Here is an 8,619-nt window from a genome sequence, read left to right on the forward strand (position 1 = left end):
AGGCACAGAAGCCGCATGGTCCTTTCAGAAACCCAGACTTAAAGGAAAACCCATTGAGTTAAAGTGATTGCAAAGAAATACCAGCTTTTCTTTTCTGGGGCTAAACTATACTTGTCTTGTGCTAAGAATATTTGAAGTTTAGCTCTTCACAGCTTTTATCAAAATATATAGAGCTAGTACCTGTCTATAATTTATTTATTCATACAGCAACATTTACTCAGTACCATATTCCAGACCTATTTTGTTTTTCCTCATCCTTTTTACATTTCCATAAAGCTTATTTAAGTTTTATTAGATTGATATGTTACTCCTCTAAGTTACCAGAATGGGGAAAAACTCATATTTGCTGAGTATGTAGTATGTACCAGGTACCAATTCATATCATCTAATTTAATTATTACATTTTCCTTAGGAAGTTGTCACACTTTACTGATGAAGAAAAGGATGTCGATGACTCGTTTACAATAACAAAGCTAGTAAATGTTGGAGTGAGGATTTGAACCCAAATCTTTCTGACTATTCTGTATTCCTGTTCACTGCTGGGGCTTTCTGGAGGCAATGCCTTTATTCAAAGGAATAGTCTAATGGGAGAAATATTAGATGCTACTGAAGGATGGACAGGGAGTGGATTTGGTCAACTTATGTCACTCAACTCAAACAAAAGACAAGTAGCTTTGTCTTTTCTTGTAGAAAGTTTAATCAAAATCCTTGGGAAGATTGGAAAACTGTGTTAGACTCCCTTAAACCACACATATGATGATGAATATTTATTTAAAATATTTGGAAGAAAAATTATGTATTATAATTCCTAGATCTACACTGTGACTATAAAATATTTAAAGTATTAGCCAAGCCAACAACGTTTATTCATAACAGATTGTGTTAGTGAAAGGAGATGCATGGTGAGTTTGAACAAACTGTATACCCTCTCTGTGCGTATAGTTCTTCATCTGTTAAATGGAAGTAGTAAGTGAGCTATGGAAGCTATGGAAGTCTGAAGCGCAAAGGTTGGAGATAAACATTTGAGAGTTTTCATCACATAGACAGCTTCCAAAGTGGGTAATTTGTTCTTAACTGTAAAGGGTTTTCTTTGGTCAGGTTGCTGTGTAAGTGGGGTAGTTCGAACATGTCTTAACTTGTCCCCACAAACCAAAGCCACCTGAAGATGTTCAGCTATAGGCTAGCAGACCATCACCATAGCAACAGTGTCTTCTCAAAGGGGATGGGGAATCTTTTCTCATTTTGAGGTTCAGTCATGTCTGCCATTTTATTTTATTTTTTATTTTTATTTTTTTAATTATTTTTTTTTTTTAATTTTTTTCGCCATTTTAAAATGAAGGTGTTCATGACCACACTGTTATTCCTTTTATTAAGGCCCAAATGTGTACCTCAAATCCATTCAATAACTTTTGTGATGAGAAGGGACTATTGACCTCTCTGCAGAAACGGGATTTCATTAATGCATTATACCCCCAACTTCTGAGTTGAACTTAGGTGACATAATTCTGTATTTAAGAAAGAAAAAACCCAGAAAAATAAAATTACTTCTATCCCATTCTCTGAGGTAATCATTATTATAAAATTTCCTGCATTTTTTTAAAGTTATTCCTTTTAAAATTAATTAATTAATGAATTAATTAACTTTTTGGCTGTGTTGGGTCTTCGTTGCTGTGCACAGACTTTCTCTAGTTGCAGTGAGCGGGGGCTACTCTTTGTTGTGGTGCGCGGGCTTCTCATTGCAGTGGCTTCTCTTGTTGCTGAGCACAGGCTCTAGGCGCACGGGCTTCAGTACTTGTGGCACGTGGGCTCAGTAGTTGTGGCTAACGGGCTCTAGAGCACAGGCTCAGTAGTTGTGGCGCACAGGCTTAGCTGCTCTGCGGCATGTGGGATCTTCCCGGACCAGGGCTCGAACCCATGTTCCCACATTGGCAGGGAATAATAATGCATTCTTAACCACTGCTCCACTAGGGAAGTCCCAAATTATCCTGCATTTTTAATGAATGTATGTATTATACATATACATATGTATAATATATGTATTTTTTGTTAAAACTTTACAACTTGATTTTTCTACAGAACTTCATACATTACTGCTAAAATGTAGATACTCATGTACAGTGCCATGTTTTCATGAAAAGGGGGAGGTTCACATCAAATTAAAATGAGTGTCTAACAATTTTATGGAAAATAAATCAAGAAAATAAGGCTACCAAGGTCATTGTTAATGGGAAAATAAGTAGGAAAATAGCAAGTTTCTAAGATATAGGAATGAAAGGATTAGGGCAGCCCGCAAGATTGTTGATTATGCATGTGTGAGCATAAGGGTGTGACCAAGGCATTATATTGTAGGTCAGTTATAGTTATAAAGATTATTCAAAAGGTATTGAACAATATTAAAGCACCCATGTATTTTGCACAGTATGGTTATACACACATACACACGTAGATATAGATACAGGAACAGATATAGGTATAGATATAGACCATCATCACCAAATTGTTGAGGTTTATGGGATTAATGTTTTCAGTTTACAGACTATTTGAAACTGGCACTGATCAGGGAGGCCTGGATGGAAGAACACCCTAGGTATTCACTGTTTTGGAGACGAGCAGACTGGGAACCAGTAAACCAGGTTCCTACATTTTATACAACCAGTGTGGCTCTTTGACAGGGTTAATAATGTGTTTTTCATAGTGAAGTTCATAGACCAGTACCAGCTGCAACAGAGATATTTTGGGGCTTTAAAAATTTTGATTTCTGGAGCCCATTCTAAACCAAATAAATCAAATTCTCAGGTTTAACACACTTCCCAGGAAATCAAATCAGTATTAGAATGATTGGGAATTAAGGGAATTAATTTAAGGAATTGAGAAAAAAATGCCTGTGAGCTCCCTTAGCATTAGGGATTTCTTTGTTTCTTATACGTATCTCTGGCACCTAGCATAGTGCCTGACCCATGGGAGGTGATATTTATATATTTACTACATTGGCCATTTAAAAAAATACTTGTAATAAGTTCTTGCCTTATACTATAACATGTTTCTCCAAAACATCTTGTAACAACTTTTCAAACAACTTCTCATAATCTCTGTGATTGTGCCTTGCATACAGTAGGAACTTGATGAATGTTGATTACATGAATGGGTAAAATGATGTGTGATTACACATAATCACTCTTAACCTCAGAAGAGTGGGCTACCCCCAGTAACCTAGGAAGCTGCTTTTGTCCTTGGAAGTATCAAAACTGGGAGTCAAACCCTCTGCATTTAATATCTGCCAAAATGGGCCATGGTTGAACCACTGCTAAGCTTGACTTTGAAATCTATAAAGTAAAGGAAGTTGTGAGATTCAGTGAGATAATATCCATGGAGATACTTTAGATGAATAAAGTGCTTTACAAATGTAAGTTATTGTTCTTATCTTCTCCATCAAGGTTGTCCCCATTAAGACCTTTTCTACCTGCCTCAGTTCTTAGGAGAGCCACTCACTGCCCATTTACCTGTGGTAAGCTTTGGGCAAGATTGCATTTAAGAAATTTATGAACGTATGAACTTCTTAAGGGACAGGGATGGCAAATAAGTTGACCTACGTTCACCATTTCCACCTCCGGTATCCAAGGCCAACATCACTAAAGGATTATTGTTCCCTCTAGTTCTTATGTGCTCAAAGGCACCTCACAAGTTTTGTTAACACAATGCCACGGCAGCCCTTCAGTAGAACCTATTCGCCATCTCTGAGGTAGGATAAATCTATATAAAAGTTTGTATTATTAAATTTGAGTTATGGACATATTTCTTAAAGATATGAGATTATATTGTATAAGAGAAGGATGTAGACATATATACATTGTTTATTGTGTGTATATATATATATATAGTATATATCATATGTGAGATAATGTTGAGTATAACATAGGACTGTGTGTGTGTATGTGTGTGTGTGTGTGTGTAGGCTAGCCTTTGAAAAATCACAATAAAATCTTCTGAAAGGAATTGAAAGAATAATATGAAGATTACATAGATCTTCCAGCTGACAGCAAGTGTTACAGTTAGCCTTTCAGTCCAGGGAACCTCAACCAGAGTTTCTATTTTATTGCTGGGGAGACCGCAGCTGGAGTCTTACCTCTTTGGAACAGGATATGAGTCTGAAAGATCTGGATAATTGAACTTTACAATGAGCTGGATGTAATAATTAAATGAGATCTTAATTTAGTTCCCTTGTGGTGGAAATAACAGTAGTCTTTTGGAATGGTGTCTCAACCCATATCCCTTAGTATCTTGCCTGAGTATTTCATGTCCTAAATGAATTCTCCCCTTCAAAAAAATTGGTCCACTACTAATATGCTAACCAGTGTTAGATGTTAGATATGCAGAATCCCTGATCTCCCAAGCTTTGGATTAAATGTTTCTCTTCTGTACTCCCATAGTATCCTTAATTCCCACTATTAAAATACTTATTATCACATTGTGCTGTAATTGCCTGTATCTGTAACTGAAGTATAGATTCCTGTAGGACAGGGCTGATTCAGTACTGCATCTCTGTTGGTTCACCAGGCCGGGGCTGTCAAACTTTTTCTATATAGGATCAGATAGTAAAACATTTTAGGATCTGTGGACCATACAGCTTCCGTTTCAACTACTCAACTTATCAGTGGAGTGTGAAAGCAGCCAGAGACAATGTGAAAATGAATGGGTGTGACTGTGTTCCAATAGAACTTTATTTACAAAAACAGGGGATGTGTTGAAATTTGCCCACTATTTCTTGGCATATGGTAAGTGCTCAACGGATTTTTATGAGTAATAGTAGTGGTATATTAATTTTATTGAATTAAAAATGAAAATCTAATGACATATTATATTTGCTTTCATGGATCTTACATTCTAGTGGAGGTTAAAACAATTACAATATTGTAATTGTATGTATGAAAATTCCTACACGTTATGGAAGCCCAGAAAATAGGTATCCTATGAAACTGGGGGGAGGGGATTAGGAAAGGCTTCCTGAAAGAGATAGATTCAGAATTCTATTTTGAAGAAAAAAATAGAAGTAATATGAAGAAGATGAGGGAGGGAAAGGGTGTTCTATGCTACAGGAATAGCACCAGTGCAAAGGCTGAGAGGCATGGAGGTCTGTGACACATTCAGAGACCTGCAGGTAATTCATTATGGGAATTTTAACTCTGGAAGATGGTATTGCAATTTAGTTCCTCTACCTGTGCTCTAACCTCCTTGTGTATTTTACTTTGGGACCAACTCCATCCTTTTTTCTTTATTCTCTCTCTTCCTGGTTCTTTCACCTTAGTAGATAAACATGCTCAAGTGTTTTCTACATTTTTTTTTTTTTGCGGTACGCGGGCCTCTCACTGTTGTGGCCTCTGCCATTGCGGAGCACAGGCTCCGGACATGCAGGTTCAGAGGCCTTGGCTCACGGGCCCAGCCGCTCCGCAGCATGTGGGATCTTCCCGGACCGGGGCACGAACCCGAGTCCCCTGCATCGGCAGGCAGACTCTCAACCACTGCACCACCAGGGAAGCCCCGTGTTTTCTACATTTTAAACTACTGTTTCCATTTCTACTGTCACTACTACCACCACTACCCCCATCTCCATCATCACTTACACCACCACCTCCACTGCCACAGCATCTATCTTCACCACCTCTTTTGCTGCCTCTGTCACCTCCACCATATTCACCACCCCTTTCATCACCTCCAAGACCACTACTACTATATCCCCTGCCCCTTCACCCTACCATCTTCACCATCACCTCTGCTACCTCCTGACCACCTCTACTTAACCATCACCACCGTTGCTTTATCCACAGTGAAACCTTCCTTTAGTCCTCTGTCCCTTTAAATCAGTTGTGACATCTTTCTGTTTCAAAGACAACCTTCCTGAAAGAGGAGTATGCATTTGCTTTTTCCTGTCTATGTCATTTGCTGTTCAGTCACCTAGAACTTGGTTTCAATTCTCATCACTCCATTGAAATTATTTGAAATAAAGTCACTACTTACCATGATCATTATATTGCCACATTCAGGGACCCTTTGGCCCTTACATATTTGATCTCTCAGTGGCATTTGATTCTATTTGGGTTTTGTAATACTGTAATTTCTGATTGCCTCCTAATTTTCCTCTTTTCAGTCTTCTCCAAGGGCTCCCCATCATCCAGTTACCCCTTAAATGTGGGAGTTTTCCTTGGATATCCAGGGATATCCACAGTCTTTAGTCAGCTGTGTATGTAATCTCTCATACTCAGTTCCTGCATCCAGTGAGTAAGAACAAGGTAATTTGCCACAAGACTTGGGAAAGAGGTGAGCTTTTGGCAAAACTGCTGAGAGAAATGAGAAAAAGAGCTGACTAAGAAAAGCTGGTCAGGACATGGAGCCCAGCTGAAGATGCAGATCTTAAATTTGCAGTGTCTTGAAACCATGAAGTTGTAGACTTTTTACCAGCATCCTAAGAATAAGAAAAAAATTGATTGGGTGGACATATGGCTAGAAAAGGGGATAAAATTCCTAAATAATTTCCTTATAGTCTTAACTAAGACTGTTCCTTAAACTGACATATCCTCAAATAGTTGAGAGAGTATGGTTGTCAAAAAAAACCACTGACCTCTAACCATTTTGTAGTTAAATCAACACATTCTTCTTGTTTGGTGTAATAACTGTTTATTCTCTCCATCCTTCATTTTCAAAGATGTTGTAAAGGTTTATATCTATTTTTTAAAATTAATACAGAATAAACTTAGATTTGTCTAGAACCCTGGGTGTGATCTTTGTAGACTTTCTTAAGATGGTTTTTTAACACTAAATTCTGGAATGGACAAAATTAATTTGATGTAAACATTTGGAGCTGTATCTGGCTCCCCAAAAGGGGCTCCTCTGTATTTTTAGGACTGGGTCTAAACTAGTTTATTTTTAACCAGAATTATTAATTGACCATGCATGGATAATTGCATGGCTGAATTCTTATGTGTTATTTGGTTTTCCATTTCATCTTGTCTGCTGCAGATCCTTGGATATAGTACTTAAAATGGCAAAGTCAGAGAAAATTATATTTTGGAGAAAATCCAAACATTTTAACATGGCCTTTCATTAGAGGTCCCCCTTCTATCTCTCCAGCCTCAACCTTCCATTCCTCCTAAACTCACAGCATATGCTGCAGCCATACTGGATTACTTCCAAATCCTCAAACATGCCACACCCACCTCACCATCTTGTTCTTGAATGTGCTGTTCATTCACAGTGGATTATATTCTTTCCTAACTAATGCCTGTGAGTTCTTCAAAGCTTCACATTGGGAAATCTTCTCTGGCACCCTACTATTAACGGTATCATAGGACTGAATATATCACATTGTGATAATTCCATCTTTGTTGCTCCTGCTGGACAATAAGATCCTTGGAGACTCTGTTTTTGTCCTGATATACCTAGTGCTTAGCACAGGGCTTGACAATTGAAGGCTTTCAATAATTGTTATTTGGTTGAATGAATGAATGGATGAATGAAATTACTCTCTGTGTTCCATTTTTCTTTTTAAATAACATTCCTCTGACATATTTTTGTCATGTGTCATAGTTTCTTGAATATAAATTTGTTTTAGTAGTATTTAATATTAATATCATTTCTCAGTATTTTTGCATCTTTCTAGTCGTCTAGTATTATTCATCAGAGATTTTGTGCTATTCCTGCTTCCATAAGCTTTACCTCCTCCATGTTCATGCATTTACTTGCTTCCACATTCAGGCCTACATTGGTTTCTGCTGCAGCAGGAAGTATATAAGAAGCTTCCTGCCAGGGACTGAAGATTGCCCTGAAATCAAGCTCTCCTTTTTGCTGGTACCTGGTCTCTGTTCTGCTCATCTTACTTGGTTCCTGATGACCTGCCTGGGATTTTGACCATCTGCTTTGCCTTCCATCTTTGGGAATCTTCAGTTCATTTATGCCTTCTTACCTCTCATTCACCTGCTATTTGCTCTGACCTTCCATGCAGCACTGATTTCCCCTTTTCTTCTTGGTTTCTGACTGACTGCAACATCTTGACCTCTGACTCATTTGTGCTTTTGAATTATGGACTAACCAGTATAGCTGCTGTTTCATCACCTCACCTAGATTCCTTCCTCTGAATATGCCTTAGCTTTCCCGGTTTTAGAAGCATGCATTATTATCTTTAGCTACAGGTCTGCCTCTGACATATTTCTTTTGAACAAAAATACTATTCCTGTTTCCTCACATTGTGACTATGGAAGCTGAGGCAAAGAGATTTATAAAGTCTAAGTCAACTACTATGTTATTTATGGTATATAAACAAAACATATGTCTAATGAATCAGAAAGTAGTGTTTAATCTCCCACATACTAATTAAGTATCTTAATTGTGCATCAGAATTATCTGTGGAACCTAAAGTACATGCAGATGCTTAGGGACCCCCACAGAGCCTCTGAATCAGAATCTTGAGGTGGAGCCTTGGTATATGTATTTCCAGAAATTTCATGATTCATTTTGTTGGACAGCATGGGTGGAAGTTGAACAGCACTGCTGCACTAATAATTACCCTAAATGTTATACATTAGACATGACAATGAGTATCTCCAATGTTAGAGGACTAACAAATGCCAA

This window comes from Kogia breviceps, chromosome 17 (assembly GCF_026419965.1).
Source record: "Kogia breviceps isolate mKogBre1 chromosome 17, mKogBre1 haplotype 1, whole genome shotgun sequence".
NCBI classification, from domain to species: Eukaryota; Metazoa; Chordata; class Mammalia; order Artiodactyla; family Physeteridae; genus Kogia; species Kogia breviceps.